Source organism: Schistocerca gregaria, chromosome 1, assembly GCF_023897955.1.
Source record: "Schistocerca gregaria isolate iqSchGreg1 chromosome 1, iqSchGreg1.2, whole genome shotgun sequence".
NCBI classification, from domain to species: domain Eukaryota; kingdom Metazoa; phylum Arthropoda; class Insecta; order Orthoptera; family Acrididae; genus Schistocerca; species Schistocerca gregaria.
In genome coordinates this window covers 117,447,303-117,469,232 of record NC_064920.1, presented here as the reverse complement: position 1 = coordinate 117,469,232, position 21,930 = coordinate 117,447,303, and the positions used below count along the sequence as shown (strand labels likewise).

At 43.3% G+C, this 21,930-nt stretch overlaps 1 non-coding gene across 1 annotated transcript; it reads right to left on the bottom strand.

The window, feature by feature from the left end:
* Positions 1-13,067: 13,067 nt before the first annotated feature.
* Positions 13,068-13,142, bottom strand: Trnas-cga (transfer RNA serine (anticodon CGA)). Its single transcript has one exon. It is a non-coding gene; the product is annotated as a tRNA-Ser (tRNA).
* Between the last annotated feature and the right edge of the window lie 8,788 nt (positions 13,143-21,930).

Genomic DNA, 21,930 nt, shown 5'->3' with positions numbered 1-21,930 from the left:
GGACAGATCCGGAGATCTTGCTGGCCAGGGTAGTTGACTTACACCTTCTAGAGCACGTTGGGTGGCACGGGATACATGCGGACGTGCATTGTCCTGTTGGAACAGCAAGTTCCCTTGCCGGTCTAGGAATGGTAGAACGATGGGTTCGATGACGGTTTGGATGTACCGTGCACTATTCAGTGTCCCCTCGACGATCACCAGAGGTGTACGGCCAAGGTAGGAGATCGCTCCCCACACCATGATGCCGGGTGTTGGCCCTGTGTGCCTCGGTCGTATGCAGTCCTGATTGTGGCGCTCACCTGCACGGCACCAAACACGCATACGACCATCATTGGCACCAAGGCAGGAGCGCTGAAGACGACACGTCTCCATTCGTCCCTCCATTCACGCCTGTCGCGACACCACTGGAGGCGGGCTGCACGATGTTGGGGCGTGAGCGGAAGACGGCCTAACGGTGTGCGGGACCGTAGCCCAGCTTCATGGAGACGGTTGCGAATGGTCCTCGCAGATACCCCAGGAGCAACAGTGTCCTTAATTTGTTGGGAAGTGGCGGTGCGGTCCCCTACGGCACTGCGTAGGATCCTTCGGTCTTGGCGTGCAACCGTGCGTCGCTGCGGTCCGGTCCCAGGTCGACGGGCACGTGCACCTTCCGCCGACCACTGGCAACAACATCGATGTACTGTGGAAACCTCACGCCCCACGTGTTGAGCAATTCGGCGATACGTCCACCCGGCCTCCCGCATGCCCACTATACGCCCTCGCTCAAAGTCCGTCAACTGCACATACGGTTCACGTCCACGCTGTCGCGGCATGCTACCAGTGTTAAAGACTGCGATGGAGCTCAGTATGCCACGGCAAACTGGCTGACACTGACGGCGGCGGTGCACAAATGCTGCGCAGCTAGCGCCATTCGACGGCCAACACCGCGGTTCCTGGTGTGTCCACTGTGCCGTGCGTGTGATCATTGCTTGTACAGCCCTCTCGCAGTGTCCGGAGCAAGTATGGTGGGTCTGACACACCGGTGTCAATGTGTTCTTTTTTCCATTTCCAGGAGTGCATTTTACACGATAAGTAATCATAAGATAGTGTGCGAGTTTAAAATATGGAAGGTATAATCTTGTGTGTCCGTATTTTTCTGGACTTCTGTTGGCTACCGAAATTTGGACACGTGGCTTGAATAGCATTGAACTGATGATGTTTCTTCTGCTACCCCATAACTACATGATTTGTCAGCGATGTTGTGCGTTAAGTAAAATGCATGGTTTAAACTCGTGCCACTAGGAAAAGTATCGGATTTTAATGCCCATTGATTTGATAAAGACTTTCGAAACACTCTTCCACCCTGACATAGTTTTGATGATAGGGTCTTTGCTGAACTTGTTCTGACTCACCTATAGCAACTGAAAATAATAAACGTGGGTTTAGGTATAATTGTGTGTCTGTATGAAATTACATTGAAGCCAGGTCTGCGCTCCCCTGTCCCATTCCATAAATTCGTGGCGAAATTGAACTATGTTAACTAGGGAGATGATGTCTGTTGCAACGGAAACACGACTAGTTGTTGAAATACCATCGGAACTGAATAAATATCAAGTAATCTCTACCCTCGACTGATCATTTGCTCCCTCCATCATAACGAATAGGTGAAAGTCAGTACCACAGTCGAATTCTGGGTCATGAAAGCAAATAAATGCTATATACTGCCTATTAAGCCCTGTGTAGGTGCATTCTATAGTGGTTCAAAAAACTATTGCTTTGTCCGTTGCGTTCCAATGTTTACCTGTTGGTTAAAACCTTCCGCTAGAAATTATTAATACCCGGTAACAACCCACAGGGGCCAGTAATTTCGTGGATCACAAGAATTTAAGAAACCATTCACTACAGACCGTAGCTTGCAGGAGTGATAGGAGATGACAAAGCGACGGTAGTCTTCCTACTTAGAGTTTTACTACAACCAGTACTGGAAGGTTACATTGCAATGTTAACAAATTTATGGCCAGGTATCCTTCCACTCAGCACCAGCGCCCTACCACACTGCACCGGCCGGAGTGGCCGAGCGGTTCTAGGCGCTACAGTCTGGAACCGCGAGACCGTTACGGTCGCAGGTTCGAATCCTGCCTCGGGCATGGATGTGTGTGATGTCCTTAGGTTAGTTAGGTTTAAGTAGTTCTGAGTTCTAGGGGACTGATGACCTCAGAAGTTAAGTCCCATAGTGCTCAGAGCCATTTGAACCTACCACACTGCAGTGGTAGCAGAGTGAGATGTTTCTGATCCTGTCTAGCGGTAGGACTAATTTCTAAGATTAGGATTATGTGGAAGTGCTTACTACGTTAGATGTTGTTGTTAATGCTGTATATGTTACTGAAGATGGATCATGTATCCGTGTCTGCTGGTCGGATTTTCTTGCTTGCCAAAGGAACGGATAAAATATGAGCCGGCAATCTATGGGAAAAATCTTGTTGTCAACACGAACGCCTTAGGCGAAGAATGTGGCGCTAGCTATTGTCTGCTGCGGCATCGTGGACGGCTCGCAGGTCATCCTCCAATTATTGCCTTGGACGGATTGCAGGCCAACCTCCAATTATTGCCTTGGACAGATTGCAGGCCAATCTCCAATTATTGCATTACAGTGTGCCAACATGGGCGCAAGTGTTTCCTGTTCAAGTGTAGATAAATCATTTTGTCAATCGTGCTGGGTACATTAGTATCGCTAATTTGGGCCCTAAACAGAAAGCGATGATTGTAATGTTAAACGTTACAGTAATTAGGGTTCAGCACGAAGGGAGTCTCGCTAACTGGCAAGTGAACGCTGCCAAAGAAGAGATTTCTGATCCCAGGGAAAGTCATGGTACTAAAGTAGTAGCTACTGTGGAGAGGAATAGTTTGCGTAATTGAGATTTAATTAGCAAATTTCCAAATCCTCTTCTGAGTGTACTTCAGGCCATTTCTAATCAGGGTATGGACACAAACAGGCAAACTGTTGATTTGTTGTGGTTAACAGTCCGGTTGCACTGTCAGACAATGGTGTTATAACTTTCTGATACTGTCATTTTTAAGGTTGTATATAAATTGGCTCAGGGCAAACTTCGTAGAATAATTTCTGACGCTTTTGCGGAAGGAACGTCGCTGAAGGCGTTCTAATGAAGGTTATTATGAAGTAGTTGGTCCAGCAGATTTCGATATGAACTTGTTAATTATTGTGTTTACCATGTCCAGGGACATGGGAAGAATTTGGCCTGCTCCAATGAGGAGATTAGAATGGGAGTTAATGGACATGGAATGGAGGCTGTGAACAATAACACAGAGGGAATGTATCCTGAGGATCGGTTGCGAGTCCTCTTTGTTCATAGGCCACAAAGGTTTTCGGATGTAAATGGGTTAGCGGCCAGCATTGGGAAGTTTCGTTTTAGCAACGAGCAGCTTGGCGCCGCCATTAATGATCTAAGCTTAGTGGCTGAACGAAGGGAGTCCCACTAAGTCAGGGGAATGTTTGCGATGTAACAAGAAGAGACATTTCGTTGGTGAATGTCCAGTGCTGCGAGAGAAAGGAAAGCAGAGCTGACGGCAGAAGCGTGCAGGTTTTTGCGTAAGTCTGCAAAAAATTAATTAACAGAAAGCGAATAAGCAGAGCATATGATCAGGCTAACCTGCCCTTGGTGTAAGCCATACTAGGTCACGAATCTGTTTGTGCTCTGTTCGATTCTGGGAGGAGCCTCTCGCTGACCAGTGAATCCGGCATCGTAGGTTTGTACGAATTTACAATATTTCTTAACCTTCAAAAGTCTCAGGTTACATGTCGGACTGTCAACGGTGGCATAGTATCAGTTGTAGTCAATGTGCTGCTATGTTTAAAGATTCAACTGCGGTTGAGTCCAACTGAATTTAATGTGGCACAACGTTTGAGTACCGATTTATTGTTAGGGCATGATTTTCTTTAAAAACGCACCACATGTATATTCAATTATGTTGATAAATAAATTATGCTTAAATTCTGTCCTGGGAAGAAGTATCATTTATGTGATCATACGCGCCGCAGAGGATTATGTGCGGTTGAAGAAAATGGAACTGCTTTTAAACTTTCACGTTTGGAGCCGGAGCAGACTAGGGCTTTGTTACAGCTGTTAGATAAATATCTGGTGATGCTGACGGATAATCTATGTGCCACGAATACAATCTAGTACACCATTCAGCTGATAGATAGCGTTCCGGTACGGCAGTCGCCTTATCAATTATCACCACCTAAAATGAAAGAAGTTAGCAAGGTAATCGATCAACAGTTGGCTGACGGTGTAACTCGTCCATCTGTGTCTCCTTGTCCTTCAGTCTTTCAGTCCTGGATCTGAGTCAGGTATATCATCAGATACCGTTAGAAGCGAATTCGAAGCCTTTGACAGCGTTCTGTTTACATTGGTATTTGTTTGAACACAACCATGTCCATTTTGGTTTGGTCACGGGAGCTGCAGTGTTGTCCTTCTTTTAGATACTAGTTTGGGGGACCTAAAGTTCAAGAGCGTATGCAGCTACCCAAATTTCATTATTTATAGTAATACCTTTGAAGAACACTTAAATCATTTAAGTCAGGTGTTACGTCGACTGCGAGATGCAGGATTAACAGGTAAGACGTCGATAGTTAACCTAGCGGAGACGGAAATTTCCTTCCTGGGTCACATCGTCTTTGCCGATGGAGTAGGGATAGACCAAGAGCAGCCAGCCGCTGTGGCCGAGAGGTTCTAGGCGCTTCAGTCTGGAACCGCGCTGCTGTTACGGTCGCAGGTTCGAATCCTGGCTCGGGCATGGATGTGTGTAATGTCCTTAGGTTAGTTAGGTTTACGTAGTTCGATGTTCTAGAGGACTGATGAACTCAGATGTTAAGTCGCATGGTGATTAGAGCCATTTGAACCATTTTTTGAAGACCAAAAACCAACCAGAGGCATCCATCAGCTTCCAGTGCCAAAGAATAGGAAGAATACAGTTAGATCCGTATGAATGATTCAAAAATTTGTGCAGAAAGTCGCACATCTCGCGGCGTCGCTTGATCATCTAAGGCGGAAGGGAGAGAAATTTGTTTGGGGCGAATCTCAGAAAGCATCCTTCGACGCTCTGAAAGTGTCATTGGCCAGTGCGCTAGTTTTGGCCATACCAGATTTTGCGAAAGATTTCCAAACGGATGCTTCTAATTCACAGTCTTCTTCCAGGGAAACGAATGAGGGAGACTGCCAAGTGGTTATGCTTCGAGATCTTTTGTCTTCCGCAGACAATAAGTATTCTCTGTATGAGTTACAGGCATTGGCGTTGTTATTCGGGTTGGAGCCTTTGAAGTTGTATCTTGAACATAAATTGTACTGTTTGGAAATTGACAACCAACCATAGTCGTAGGTTCTGGCCCGGTCTCATAAGACGGGACGCGTAATTGGGTGTATGGTAAGAATTCCGGCGTTGTTTTCAAGTGCGTCACATCAAGGGGACGAATAATCATGTAGCCCATGCCTTATGCTAGATGTTATGAAGATGAGTCGTGGGAATCCAGAAAATGTAACAATGAGTACGTTTTAGTTGGAGCAGTCTTAGAGGAGATTCCGGGGTTGTTTGGAAACCTGGGTGAACAACAAGATAGAGATCATCAGGTATCTCATACAAAGCAGCAACTGCGTGAATGTGGAGAGGATACTCTAAGAATGGGATCCTTTGTTTTCGTTCTGGCTGTGGCGGTAGAGCCAAGTTGTTTTTTCCCAAGGACTTGATTTTTATGTATTCCTGTACTTCCATAAGTCCTTGTGTGGAGCCAGTTGCGTCTGTATAAGAACGTCATGAAGTTAAATTGATACCTAAGCTGATATACAGCTATCTTAAATGGAAACGTGCGGAACATATCAGGTCGGTGTCAAAAATGGTATGAGGCTGAACCTATTCAGAACGTGTATAAAAGGGAACTAATTTCAACCCAGGAGGAAAACCTCATGGACAAAATTTTTGTCGATTAGCAGTAATAAATGCTGTCTACGGCAAGGCTGTAGAATTACTTGCTGGACGCTGCAAAAACGTGGGACAATACGTTAACCGTCTCGCAAGAATCAGTATATATTTTAATTCGGTGATAGATGACGAGTAATAACTTTTAATGAAAATTCGACATTTGAATTCTGCATACTTAATTACGAGCCTTAAATTTTAACACCAAATAGCGTTGCACGAGTGTTATCTGTTTGCTTTTAACATGCGACCCGTCAAGACTCCTGCTTATGTTCTAGCGTCTTCATCTCGCTTACTGGCAGCCAACGTCCTAAGTTATGTGTTGGATATATTCCAATTTCTGTCTTCCCTTACATCTTTTACCCTTCCTAAGTTCCTCAAGTTACATCACACAGTTCCTATAACTCTGTGCCTTTTCCTTGTTGTCGGCTCGAGTGGCCGAGCGGTTCTAGGCGCTAGAATCTGGAACCGCGCGACCGCCACGGTCGCAGGTTCGAATCCTGCCTCGGGTATGGATGTGTGTGATGTCCTTAGGTTAGTTAGGTTTAAGTAGTTCGATGTTCTGGGGGACTGATGACCTCAGATGTTAAGTCCCACAGTGCTCAGAGACATTTGAACCATTTTTTCCTTGTTAATATTTTCCACATATTCCTCCGCTCGCCAATTTTCTTGATAACCACTTCATCTCTTTATCAGTCCATATATTTTTTTAACGTTCTTCTACAGCACCACACCTTAAACGCTCTCTTCTTTTTCGGCTTTCCCACAGTCCATGATTCAGTGCCATATAATGCATCATTCCAAACGTAGAATCTCGGAAGTTTCCTTATCACGTTAAGTAGACTTCTTTCAGCCTCAAATGCTCACTTTGCGTTTGCTAATCTGCTCTTTATGTCCTCCTTGCTCCGTTGGTCGTGCATTATTTTACTTCCAAGACAACAGAATTCCTTTACTTTAGGTACATTGTTGTCGCCAGTTTTGAAGTTAAGTTTATAGTTTATCTTATTTTTGCTACTCCTTACTACTTCCGTCTTTCTTCGCTTTCCTCGCAGTTATTACAGTTAACAGCTACTGCAATTCTTCCTTAATTTCACTGAGACTAGCACTGTCATCACCCAATTTTATCATTGTTATCCTTCCACTTTGAATTTTAATCCCACTTCTGAAACTTTCTTTTCATCCGTCATTGCTTCTTTGGCGAATAGATTGGACAATGTGGAGAAAGGCAACATCTCTGTTTTATACTCTTTTAAATCGGAACTCTTTGTTCTGTGTCTTCCACTGTTACTTTTTCTTCTTACTTCTTGTAGGTACATGTTGTGAATTACCCATCTTTTCCTATACCTTATACCTATTTTCCAGAATTTCTAGAACATCTTGTATCATTTTGTATTGTCGAAAGCCTTTTACAGGTCGACAAGTTCTGTGAACGTCACTTGACTTTTCTTGATCTATCGTCCAGTTTCACTGTCGTATATCTCGCATCCAGCGACGAAAAAATGGGCACTAGTAATTTCATCACAGTCGATTCGAGCTCACAGACGTTTTTTGCTCCACCGCTGAGATCTCTGTGTGTCGGAGTCATTTGATGTAAGACGGCGCTATTTCTCGCTACATAGACACGGCGCTAGCAACGGCAAAGTCACGTTGCAGCAGTCTGCTAAGATTTTTACAAAGTGCATTATCTTTAAACAATATATCGTCGGCAGACGACCGCGTCTACTAATATATTAAAATTGTTTTTACTATTATAATTTTCCGGCACAGTCACAAATAGCGAGAGTATGCAGTACAGAGGCACAGCCAAATAATCATTAAGGTCAGAAGCTGTGGGTTCGCAGAAAACCTGAGAAAACCGAAGTATGGTCATACTTCAGAAAAGTGTGATTGTGTTGGAAAAAAAGAAAATTAACCTTTTTAATATATTTCTTAACCTGTCCTTTTGCTGAGTGTATTGTTTGCTCGACTGACTTAAGCTGTTATATTTAAATTTATCCCTTGGTTGTTCATTTGGGCTTTCTGCGCTAGATGACGTCTTCGCTGTGAAGTTTCTGAGAACATTGTGACCTTTATGAACTTCTGTCTTTGGTCCACACATGTAGAGTTACAATGTGAACCACGTTCATAATGAAAGTGGAACAAGACAGGTCTTCTTCCTATAGTGAATCTTTCGATTGATTGGCAGTTCGCCACCTAGACCTATTCGTTTCTGCATTATTGGAGACTCCGGAATCATGAATAGCCAGTAGTGGTCTTCCTTTGGGTTTCTTTCTTTGTAATATTTGTTCTAAGACATTTACAAGGAAAAGGTTGTGTAGTTACATGTAGGCATTGTCCTAGTGTCTTCTTAAATATATTATTCTAAATATTTTTTCTTCGGCGCTTCTTTGCGGGACTATCTGATGATTTTCTGTGAACGTCATGGTTAATAGGTGTCTCCAGCACCATAACTCAACCGTTTCAAGAAATTTCATTCCATTGTTGCCTACTGTTCATGTTTAACAGCCATAGAATGCTACACTCCGAATACAGTCTTTACCCACCTTTTTTCCTCACTTCAGTATTTATATTGTTTGAACGAATCATTTTTTTTTCTATTCACAAACATTGATTTTGTTTCTCTAGTTCTTTGTTTTGTGTCTTCTTTGCATCTTCCATCTTCATTTATCTTCCTTCTTAATATTTGTAAGGCTCTGTTTGTTTTACTCTACTTCCTCTAATTTTGACGCCTATTCCTTCCGGTTCATTGGTGCACATTAGTAGTTCTGATTTCTTTAGTGAATTTAGGTTTTGTACTGTTCCCGAAGTACTGTATCCATAACTTGTAAGATTACTTGGAGAATGATATCACGGGTATGTCATTTGCAAACCTAAACCTACGTATTCTTTTTCCATTTATTCTAATATCTTTTTAGTATTCTTTATGATCGTTTATTTCAGCTTCCTTTGTATGCTTTTTGTATTCGCTGTCGCTATTTGTCTTTTGTCCCTATCCTCAGTTATTCTTCTGTCTCTGTACCCTAGTTTAATCGCTTTCAGAACTTCCATTAGTTTTTTCTAGCTGTGTCGAACGCTTTCCGGAAATCTACTCAAGCTTCATATGTATTTCTGTTGACCATAAAGCTTTCTTCAGTTATACTGCGGAAGAATGGGATAGAACAAGACACGCAGGGAACAGTATTAAATACAACGGAACCACGTCCATACGCTACAACACATGCACCAGCAACTCAAATGGGAGTAGCAGACGAGAGTAGCGCATTTAGACGTCTGCAAGAGTCTGATGATCATTTTGATGATATTTCATTTGTGACTTGCTCAGTTGCAGTGTTATCAGCGCCAGTACAGATTCCCAATCTTTCCACAGTCCGGATTCTCCACTGTACCGAAGAATGATGACATGATGAGGACAACACAAACACCCAATCCCCGGCCGGGAATCAAACCTAGGACCCCGTAACCCAAGGGCATTAACGCTAGCCACTATACCACGAACGGCGGACCATACAAGAAGCTTTTATCGTGCACTGGATATCAAATGGCTGATGATGACGATGTCGATGACAATGGTGATGATTACGGTAACGATGATGATATTGAAATATGTATGGATGAAGATCCTATGTCAAGATCGGAAACTTTATTTATTGATTACCGGTTTCGGCTCTTTACTGAGTCATTTTCAGATTTAAAAATGCAGAAAATTGCATATAAAAGGCGAACAATAAAAATTACTTTCAATACTTGAACCTCCATTTTGCAATACGTACCAATCGAAAATGTTGTTCAGTGTATGACATTACACGTCGTCGTATTTTTTTAGAGCTAAGTAAACCTAATTAAATAATAAGTCCTACAGGCATAACAGGAAAATATTTCAATGTGACACAATAAAAACATGAAGAAATATACGGTGAGTAATATGAAGTACTTTATCTAAAGTGATAATCGTAATTGGCTATGTAAATTGACAACATTACAGTGCTCCGTTTGCCACACATACGTGCAAACGATCCACAGCTGTGATAGTTGCATCAGTCATGAACGGATGTGAACAAGATGTTGTTCCTAACACTCATAAAAGGAGCAAGGGAGCGTCTGAGTGACAGCTGTCAGCCAGATGGTTGTGGTGTAGCTTCACGGCTGCACGAAACTTCTGTCTGGCAGGCAGCGCTACCATCCAACTAATTTAATACAGATGTTACTGTCAGCGTAAATGATGTTCTTGTAATGAATTTTTTAATAAATTTAAAATACGACAAATTGTATTTGTAGTAAATAAACACTATTATCTGTTCGTTAAACAATAAAAATAAGAAAAAACAAGAAGCACTGAATGTCAGGGAATTAGGACTGGAGACAGAACATTATTTTAAATACAAAAATATATAACAGTATTACTGACCAAAAAACATTAATTTGTAGCACTGAATATTAGGACAAAGTAATATCGTAAATGAAACGTCAGTGGACGTCCAGAATAATGGAACAACTGAACGGGCGTGGTAAAGGTGGAAGCCATTTATCAGAAACCTTTCTTGCTTCACAAGAATCCAACAATCCTATACTGCACAATACGAAAACACTAATAACATACACACGATAATAGCTGTTCGCAATTAACGTAATTAAGAAGGTACAACTAGTGAGTGACAATAATTAACGCGAGATTTAAAATGTTAACAGCATCTCAGACTTCAACAGAAAATTAGACAAAATAGTTAAGGAAAGGCATTCAGGAAGTAAATCCACAATGTCTTCAGTTACACCGACTGATGATTAATTAGTTAATATAAACGAATAAAATACACCAAATTGGGAAGGACTAACAAACAAGTAGTACATACAGATTCACTGATGCGCCAAAGAAACTGGTATAGGCATGCGTATTCAAATACAGGGATATGCAAACAGACAGGATATGGCACTGCTTTCGGCAACGCCTATGTAAGACAACAACCGTCTGGTGCAGTTGTTAGATTGGTTGCTACTGCTACAATGGCAATCCGAGGTAGCGATAAGTGGGGATTTTCCAGTATGACCATTTCACGAGTCAGCAGGGCCCTGTTCATGCTGGTGGAGGCTCTGTATTGGTGTGGGGCGTGTGCAGTTAGAGTGGTATGGGGGTCTTAGATACGACGCTGACAGGTGACACGTACGTATGCATCCTGTCTGATCACCGGCACCCGTTCATGTCCACTGTGCATTCCGACGGACTCGGGTCATTCCAGTAGGGCAATGTGGCACCCCACACGTCCAGAATTGCTACCGAGCGGCTCCAGGAACACTCTCCTGAATGAGATTTTCCCTCTGCAGCGGAGTGTGCGCTGATATGAAACTTCCAGGCAGATTGAAACTGTGTGCCGGACCTGGAACCAGCCCCGAGGCTGTGGCTAAGCCATGTCTCCGAAATATCCTTTCTTTCAGGAGTGCTAGTTCTGCAATGGTTCGCAGAAGGGCTTTTGTAAAGTTTGGAAGGTAGGAGACGAGGTACTAGCAGAAGTAAGCTGTGAGGACGGGGCATGAGTCGTGCTTGGGTTACTCAGATGGTAGAGCACTCGCCCGAGAAAGGCAAAGGTCCCGAGTTCGAGTCTCGGTCCGGCACACAATTTTAATCTGCCAAAAAGTTTCAACACTCTTCTGAGTTTAAACACTTCCGCTGGCCACCAAACTCCCCACACATGAACACTACTGAGCATATCAGAGATGCCTTCCAAAGCGCTGTTCAGAAGAGATCTCCACTCCCTTGTACTCTTACGAATTTATGGACAGCCCTGCAGGCTTTAAGGTATTAATTCCCTCCACCACTACTTGATACATTAATCGAGTCCATTTCAAGTCGCGTTGCTGCGCTTCTGAATGCTCACGGGGGCCCTACACGGTATTGGGCAGGTGTACCTTTTCTTTGGCTCTTCAGTCTGTAACTCAAACACGTAGTTAGCAATGGCAGTAGGGGGTCTAAAGATTACAGTTCCTATATTTGCCTAGTCAAATATTAACGTAACCTACAAGAAATTTAGCAACATGAAATTGCACAATTTTGGTATCTGAAGAGCTGAGGCCCGTTAAACAATAATATTTTACGTAACTTACACAGGATCAATTCTCAATGCCGATATACCATATTAGAGAAACCCATTGAGCATAATCAAGATACTGACTTGTAAAAATAATAAAATACCATTTAACAAATTGAACGCTACACTAATAGTAAAACTATTAAGTTAAAACCAAACTTCAAATAGGAAAAACATGGAAGTGGAGGGTACGGCAGGCCAGGTCTGAATAAGATGGTTTAGAATAACGAGCACCGAGCGAGGTGGCGCAGTGGTTAGACACTGGACTCGCATTCGGGAGGACGACGGTTCAATCCCACGTGCGGCCATCCTGATTTAGGGTTTCCGTGATTTCCCCGAATCGCTCCAGGCAAATGCCGGGATGGTCCCTTTCAAAGGGCACGGCCGACTTCCTTCCCCGTCCTTCCCTAATTCGATGAGACCGATGACCTCGCTGTCTGGTTTCCTTCCCCAAGCAACCCAACCCCTAACCAACCCAATAACTGGCACTACGGGCTAAATTAACGCCCGATAGCTGAGATATAGAAACGCAAATTATGAGGGAAGCCGTAGAAAGCCAGAAGGTCGCAACGTCTCAGAGGCTACTGTGAGGCAGGAAGCGTACACTGACGACGTGGACAGAATACGCCCGATGAACCGTTGGGTGACAGATGACGACCTGGTGTAGCGCGTCCAAACCCTACGAACAGTTAGGGAAGCCGATAGCAATCAATCAAACATATAATTAATGCGTAATAATCGTACAACGTATGTAAATGCTCAAACCGAGGAAAGAAACTCAACGTAAGCGTGGCCTCAACCAAACCTTACGTATTACAAAATCCTGTACTGTAATATTGATGCATTAATTTCTTCTGAAAGTGGTGTTGATATTCAAGACAATAAAAGTAGGTTAAAAGCTGTGAGCTATCTGGGGAAGTTAACCTAGCATTAGTGAGCAACTGTTTCACCAGGTATCCAGTATAGCTTACCAAATTCCCAACCAGACTAAAGTTGAAACTTCCTGGCAGATTAAAACTGTGTGTCCGACCGAGACTCGAACTCGGGACCTTTGCCTTTCGGGGACAAGTGCTCTACCAACTGAGCTACCGAAGCACAACTCAAGTCCGGTACTCACAGCTTCACTTCTGCCAGTATCCGTCTCCTACCTTCCAAACTTTACAGAAGCTCTTCTGCGAACCTTGCAGAACTAGCACTCCTGAAAGAAAGGATATTGCGGAGAGTTAATTATAATCTTTTAATATTCATCTTACGATAACTGGTGATATATATATGAAAGACAATTTAAATAAAAATAAATAAATCAGTTTATATTTGGGCATTTATTTTAACAGTGATCATTGTTCCGATAAAATTTCGCTGAAGGCTGCTTTGATGATTACACCATATGCTTCACGTGGTCAGCTTGGTTTCCACAAAGAGTGTAACTCCACAATAATTTTGATAATTAAAAGTAAATTAGATCGAAAAGCAATTTACAAAAGAAAAACCTCGAACTGCTTACTATCGTCTTACTATTAACCGGATGGGTCAAACAATTGTATAAGACTTGGTACTGGTCTCACAAAGTACACCCCACGTAGGTTAAACATAAAGAAAAGTTACTATATTGAAAAATATTGTCAAATGAGACGTTATAATCTCACGCACATTCGCATTCAAGATTAATGATCTTAGTTAGAGTTACGGATCCTCAACACGTGGTTCCACTTTACTCACAAAGTAGTGACAAAGCTACTACTTGATGATATTCTGAACTTCACATTCGAATTATACTGCGTTGCAATTTAAGATAACATATTTTAGATCAAAACCTGAAACAAAGGTGATTAAATTTCCAGTTAGGCTGAACTTAAGAAATCCATTGTCCTACGGACTTAGCAGAAACACGCTTATCCGGAGATCTTACAACTTCAGACGCTCAATGCGGACAGAATGACGTGGGCCCCTACCAAGGGTGCTTCCAGATACAAAACGGAAGTGACCCGAGAGGCAGCTTCCTATACCAACATGACAAGGGACGGACAGGACCATACTAAGAATAGAAACCTCTTTGCTTTTAGAAAGCGTAGCTACATGTTCCGACGTTGGTCCTCCTGTTCTCTAGCAGACAGGCTTGTCTGCTACCATCAAGCATGCAACTAGAAATACATTTGCTCATTCACCCTTTCTCACAGAACGGAAGGGGGATGACAGTATCTTATCATATACAGTATATAAAAGAAAGCGGATGTAAGTTCTGTATGAGACTGTGTGACATGAATTACATATAAACTGTGCTTTAAAGTGTAGTGACACATCGTTCTTGATTATGTGTAAAAGTAACACGTTCCACTGCTCAGTCTCCTCTCAGATAGTCAGAAACACCACAGTAAATTTAGAAGTGGAATGTATGCCGTAAATGACAACAGTTTAAAAAAAATTAACATGAAAGGAATCCAACAGAGACCTTTCGGTACATGGCTGCACGTTCAGAGACCGTGAATAGTTAGAACTGAAAGAAAATCAGCCCTCGGTCACTATTTTTAACAAATTAATTTACTTTCGACACTGCTAAGATGAGGGAGAAACTCCTAGCAGTGTCGAAACCAGGTTAATTTGTTAAAAATTAAATTCTGAGGAACACACACTCAGCAGTGTGGAAACCAGGTTAATTTGTTAAATATATCTACCGAGTGCTGATTTTCTTTCAATTTTTCTTACGTATTACAACAATAATATTCCAGTAAGAAATAGTAAGAGGTTCAAATGGCTCTAAGCACTATGGGACTTAACACCTGAGGTCACCAGTCCCCTAGACTTAGAACTACTTATACCTAACTAACCTAAGGACATCACACACATCCATGCCCGAGGCAGGATACGAACCTGTGACCGTAGCAGCAGCACACTTCCGGACTGAAGCGCCTTAACCGCTCGGCCATAACGGCCGGCAATTACTAAGAGGATTCACCGGTTAACCTTACAGTGAAATATAACAACCAGTTAATGTAATAACCAAGAAATCACCGAACTACTCGAAAACATTAACTTAGATGACTTAAAGAGGTAACACGCAAATTTGGAGGGCTATCTCTCGAACAGCTACAATAGTAACTGCATTTAGAACAATAAATATATTTTTTTGTTGAAAGGAGCATAATCTCACCAGAGTTATGGAACTTAAAAACCCAAAGGAGACAATATTCACTGGGCTGCAAGAGTTGGCGTACCACGACCTTAGGCAATTTTATAGCCGTTACATCAGTCAGAGGAGCAACAACTTCCAATACAAATAATACTCAATTTCGACCTCAGTGGTCACTAATACACGTGGTGGCCCAAACTATTAACTTCAGGCCAGAAAGACAAAATATGTATACACCGAACAAGTTGTAACAAATTAAAATTTTGAAACATATCAAATACGGCACCCAGATAATTTCAAACAGACGCACAAGAAAGTAGACTTAATACTTGAAACTAAGTGTCGGAGAACCATTGGCAGTCCAGCGCAGCGGGAGCAACATCAACATGGGAGCACATGCACCATTCAGGTAACGGGAACCTTACCCTCCAAGGGGCAGAACAGATGGCACTCCAGCACCCACATCAGCAGCTATGCCTCCTTACTCCAGAGTAACCCAGCTGCGTCGTCATTAGGCCCAAGTCTTGCCTACAAATACAACTCCAGCGACCGCCCGCCGCTCAGACAATCCTGCACCCGTAACCTCCGTGAACAGCTCACTGTGCGTCACAGGTGCCTTCTGTTTCCCTCTCGCTGACAGCGACCGACTAACTGCCCTTGTGATCAACAAACTGCCGAAGGAACTACAACCAAAGAGGCAACTAACAGGTGACGAAGCGCCACCCGTCGACTAGACACAGAAGAATCGTACCTGTAGGATATGATGTGAAAATACAGATCGAGCCGACACGGCTTAGCAACCCGAGATCTAACTGCCAGATGAGAAGAGCTCGATTAATGACTATGATAACCATCGAGTACATATGTGGCTAATTAACAGTACTAAAGTTGAGTCATTAGGTGTTATTAAAGGTAGATTATATAATCTCTAAAGACAAATCGTAGGGAAGCGAGAAAATCTGAAAAGGGAAATGCAAAGGTTCAAGCTACATATAGCAGGGGTCAGTGAAGTGAAATTGAAAGAAGACAAGTATTTATGGTCAGATGAGTGTAGGGCAATATCAGCAGCAGCAGAAAATGGTATAACGGTAGTAGGATTCGTTATGAGTACAGAGGTAGGGCAGACAGTGTGTACTGTGAACATTTCAGTGATAGGGTTATTCCCTTTGAGAATCGTCCGACAACGATAGTTCAGGTATACATGCCGACGACACAAGCTGAAGATGATGCGATAGTATAAGAGGATATTGAAAGAGTAATACAATATCCAAAGGGAGATGAATATGTAATAGTCATGGGGGCCTGGAATGCAATTGCAGGTGAAGGAGTGGAAGAAATGGTTAGAGGAGAATATATGCTTGGGACAAGGAATGAGATAGGACGAAGAATAATTGAGTTCTGTAATAAATTTCAGCTGGTAATAACGAATACTCTCTTTAAGAAACACAAGAGTAGGAGGTATACTTGGAAAAGGCCGGGTAATACGGAAAGACTTCAGTCACATTACATCATGATCAGACAGAGATTCGGAAATCAGATCCTGCATTGTAAGACGCACCCTGGGGCAGACAATAGACTCAGATCACAATGTAGTACTAAGGAAGAGAAGGCTGGAGTTTAGTAGATTATAACTCTTCAAGCTTTCACGGCGGATGTGTTGTAAATACTCTTCACGGGTTTGACGCCAGACCACGTTGTGGAAATTCCACAATATTTCCTCGAAGCAACTGTCCGACATCTTGAGGTGGTTCAACCAGTCGGAGAGTTGCTCCGAGGAAATATTGTGGAATTTGCACAACGTCATCCGGTGGCAAAGAAGACTATTTAAGAGATTAGTCAGGAAGAATCAATACGCAAAGAAGTGGGATACGGAAGTGCTAAGGAATGACGAGACACGCTTTAAGCTATGTAGGCTGTAGATACAGCAATAAAGAACATTCTAGTAAGCAGTACAGTTCAAAAGGAATGTACATCTCTAAAAACGGCGGTCAAAGAAGCTGGAAAGAAAAGAGTAGGTACAAAGAAGGTAACTGCGAAGAAAATACAGGTAACAGAAGAAATTCTTCAGCTGATCGGTGAAAGAGGAAGTACAAAAATGTTCAGAGAAACTGGGGTATATGGAAATACAAGGTGCTGAGGAAAGAAATAAAGAGGAAGTGCAGGGAAGCTAAGACGAAATGGCTGCATGAAAACGTGAAGAAATCGAAAAAGAAATGATTGTCGGAAGAACTGACACAGCTTATAGAAAAGTCAAAACAATCGTAGGTGAAATTAAAAGCAATTGTGGTAACATTAAGAGTACAGCTGTAATTACACCATTAAATGTAAAGGACATGGTAGATAGGTGGAAAGAGTACACTGAAGGCCTCTATGTGGGAGCAGATTTGTCTGATGTGATATAAGAAGAAACAGGAGTCGATTTCGAGGAGATAAGGGATTCAGTATTAGAATCACAATTTAAGAGAGCTTTGGTGGACATAAGATCAAATAAGAGAGAAAGGATCGAGATCATCCCATCTGAATTTCTAAAATCATTAGAGGAAGTGGCAAGAAAACGACTATTCACGTTGGTATGTAATATGTATCAGTCTGCCAATTTACTGCCTGCCTTTTTGAAAAATACCATTCACACAATTCCGAAGATTCTAGGAGCTGATAACTGCGAGATTTATCGCACATTCAGCTTAAAATCTCATGCATCCAAGTTGCTGACAAGAAGAATATACAGAAGAATGGAAAAGAAAATTAAGGATGTGTTAGATGATAAACAGTTTGGCTTTGGGAAAGGTAAAGGCACCAGAGAAACAATTCTGACGTTGCGGTTGATAATGGACACAAGACTAAAGAATAGTCAAGACATGTTCATAGGATGCTATCGAGCCGGAAAAACCATTAGACATTGTCAAATGGTGCAGGATGTTCTAAATTCTGAGAAAAATAGGGATAAGCTATAGGGACAGACGAGTAATATACAGTATGTACAAGAATTATGTGTGAATAGTGAGAGCGGACGACCAAGAACCAAATGCTCGGCTTAAAAAGGGTGTAAGACAGTAATGTAGTCTTTCGCCCCTGTTGCTCAATCTGTACCTCGAAGAAGCAATGATGGAAATAAAAGAAAGTTGCAGGAGTGGAATTAAAATTCAAGGTGTAATTGTATCAATGATACGATTCGCAGATGACATTGCTATCCTGAGTGAAAGTGAAGCAGAAGTACATGGTCTGGTGAATGGCGTGAACAGTCTAATGAGTTAAGAATATAGGCTGAGAGTAAATCGAAAAAAGAGGAAAGTGATGAGAAGTACCAGAAATGAGAACTGCGAGAAACTTAACATCAGGACTAATGGTCACGAAGTAGATGAAGTTAACGAATCCTGCTGCCTAGGCAGCAAAATAACCAATGACGGACGGAGCAAGGACATCAAAAGCCGACTAGCAATGGAAAAAAGGGTGTTCCTGGATAAGAGAATTCTACTAGTATCAAATATGGGCCTTAATTTCAGGAAGAAATTTTTCATGTTTGGAGTACAGCATTGTATGGTAGTGAAACATGGACTGTTGGAAAACCTTAACGGAAGAGAATCGAAACATTTGAGATGTGGTGCTACAGGCGAGCATTGAAAATTAGGTGGACTTATAAGGTGAGGAATGAGGGGGCACTGCGCAGAATCTGAGAGGAAAGGAAAGAGAAGCGACAGGATTATAGGACATCTGTTAAGACATTAGTAACTGACTTCCATGGTACTAGAGGGAGCTGTAGGTGGCATACACTGTACAGGAAGACAGAGGTTAGAACACATCCAGCAGATAAATGAGGACGTCGGTTGCAAGTGCTACCCTGAGGTGAAGATGTAGGCACAGGAGAGATATTCGTGGTGGGTCGCATCAAACCAGCCAGAACTACTTGTTATAGGTGATGATGTAAATGACGTGTCACTCTGTGCTGTCAATTTGATTACGGGGTGTGTTAGGAGCTGTAGATGTAAGGCGTGCAAAACACCAATCCTATTTCGCTCCTGCAGTCAGTGCACCTTGATCAGGAAACCATCAAACTGTCTCCTTTCTTTTTTAATTTGCTTTAACCTAATTCTTCGACGGAAACCTCCGAAGCAGATTGTTCCAGAACACGGGCTAGCAGCGCCCACCCCCTCGTTAGGCTTACGTCACTGGCGCGTCTGGAATTCTCCGCAGCTTCACCCCACTCTCCGCTGGACCGCCAAGGCGTCCACCAGTTTCCAGGAACGCTGCGCCTCGCTAAAAACTTTTAATTTACCGCCGGACGGGACAATGAGCGTCTTTCTCGCCTGAAATCGGTTACCGGCGTCCACCAGTAGCTGCTCCTGATTATTTCTCGACGTAGCGGAGACAACGAGGCTCGGACTTCTTTTGTGATTCGCATTTGCCTCCTCAGTACGCTTCTCGTCGTTTGCACCTAGCACGCGTTTCTCTTCGGATAACAAGAAGCATTGTACTGCGCGCTATACGATAAAGATAGTATTCATTTCTAGAATGAACCTTTCACTCTGCAGCGTAACGAGCGTTGTTTTAGAACTTTCCATAAAATTAATGTTGTATGTTTTTTGTAGGCAACGATCTTACTAGCTGAGCTATCCATACACGAGACACGGCCCACCCTCGCATCTTTGCTTCTCCCAATACGTGTTCAAATCTGCAAAATCAGGCCATCTACACTGATAAGCTGAAACATTATGACCACCTGGTTAATAGGTTGTTTGTCTGTCTTTAGAAGGAAATGTCTCACTTACTCTGCATATCAGGGATCTGATAATTTGTTGGTAGGTTTTCGCAGCTATGTCTACAGACGGGTCATGAAACTGGCGAGAATAGCGGGCAGTTGATTTGTGTGCTCAATAATGAGCGTGTGGCATTGGTGGCCGGGAGATCCCTCGCGGAGCGATTCGTCCGCTGTTCCACAAGTTCTTTAACGCCACTACGGCGACTTGTGAGTGAATGAGGATGAAATTATGATGAGAGACACCCAACGCCCAGTCATCTCGAGGCAGAGAAAATCCCTGACTCCTCCGGGAATCGAACTCGGGACCCCGTGCGCGGGAAGCGAGAACGCTACCGCAAGACCACGAGCCGCGGACTTCTATGCGCAGTTATGGTGCCTGATAGCGACCCAGAGGGGTTCCATGGGATTTACAACAGGCGAATGCGGTCGCCGTCGCGTCAACGTGAGTTCACTATAATGCTCCTCAAATCACTGTGGCACGAAATGGCTCTAAGCACTATGCACTACGGAATTTAACATCTGAGGGCATCTGACCCCTAAACTTAGAACTACTAAACATAACTAAGGACATCACACACATCCATGCCCAAGGCAGGATTCGAACCTGCGACCGTAGCAGCAGCGCGGTTTCGGACTGAAGCGCCTAGAACTGTTAGGCCATAGCGGCCGGCCATTGTAGCACGATTATGGCTCCGTGACACTGACAGTTATACCGCTGAAAGTTGACAGCGCCATCGGGGAAGGATCAAGCATGAAGGGAGGCAACTGGTTCGTAGCTGTCACAGTGTCTTCGATTAGTACCACAGGTCCCATGCAAGCGCAGGAGAATGTCTCTCATAGCGTAATATTGCTCCAACCAGCCTGCGTTCGTGGCCCGCTACACGTTTCTAGCCGCCGTTCACCTCGATGACGGCGTTCGAGAGATAACCATCGACCTAGTGTACCAAAAATGTGAAACCCGCTTGTTGCTGTGCCCACTGCCATCGTAATTGCCGACGTCGTTGCGTCAGCTTGTGAACACGTAGGAGCGGTCTGCTGCAGAGCATGTTTAACAATATGCGGTGAACGGCGTGCTCCGAAACACTTGCGCGTGCATTCTGCTCTTTCGGCAGAGGTGGCACAGTCCACAATCTATCCTACATTACAGAGCCGACAAGCCTCCGAACTCCACGTGCTGTGAAGACTCGTGGACGTCCAACTATTTAACCTTAGAGGTAGGTTCAAATGGTTCAAATGGCTCTGAGCACCATGAAACTTAACATCTGAGGTCATCATTCCCTTAGAGCTCAGAACTACTTAGACCTAACTAACCTAAGGACATCACACATACCCATGCCCGAAGCAGGATTCGAAACAGCTACCGTAGCAGTCACGCGGTTCCGGACTGAAGAGCTGAGAACCGTTCGGCCATCGCGTCCGGCCCTAGTGGTAGTTTCACTGTCCTTATACCTGCTCACGACTGTAGCGCTTGAACATTCGACCAGCTTGTACTGAAATGCAGGAGGATCTGCAGCGAATTGACGCATGGTGCACGGAATGGCAATTGAATCTCAATATAGACAAGTGTAATGTGATGCGAATACATAGAAAGATAGGTCCGTTATCATTTAGCTACAAAATAGCAGGTCAGCAACTGGAAGCAGTTTATTCCATAAATTATCTGGGAGTACGCATTAGGAGTGGTTTAAAATGGAATAATCATATAAAGTTGATCGTCGGTAAAGCAGATGCCACACTGAGATTCATTGGAAGAATCCGAAGGAAATGCAATCCGACAACAAAGGAAGTAGGTTACAGTACGCTTGTTCGCCCACTGCTTGAATACTGCTCAGCAGTGTGGGATCCGCACCAGATAGGGTTGATAGAAGAGATAGAGAAGATCCAACGGAGAGCAGCGCGCTTCGTTACAGGATCATTTAGTAATCGCGAAAGCCTTACGGAGATGATAGATAAACTCCAGTGGAAGACTCTGCAGGAGAGACGCTCAGTAGCTCGGTACG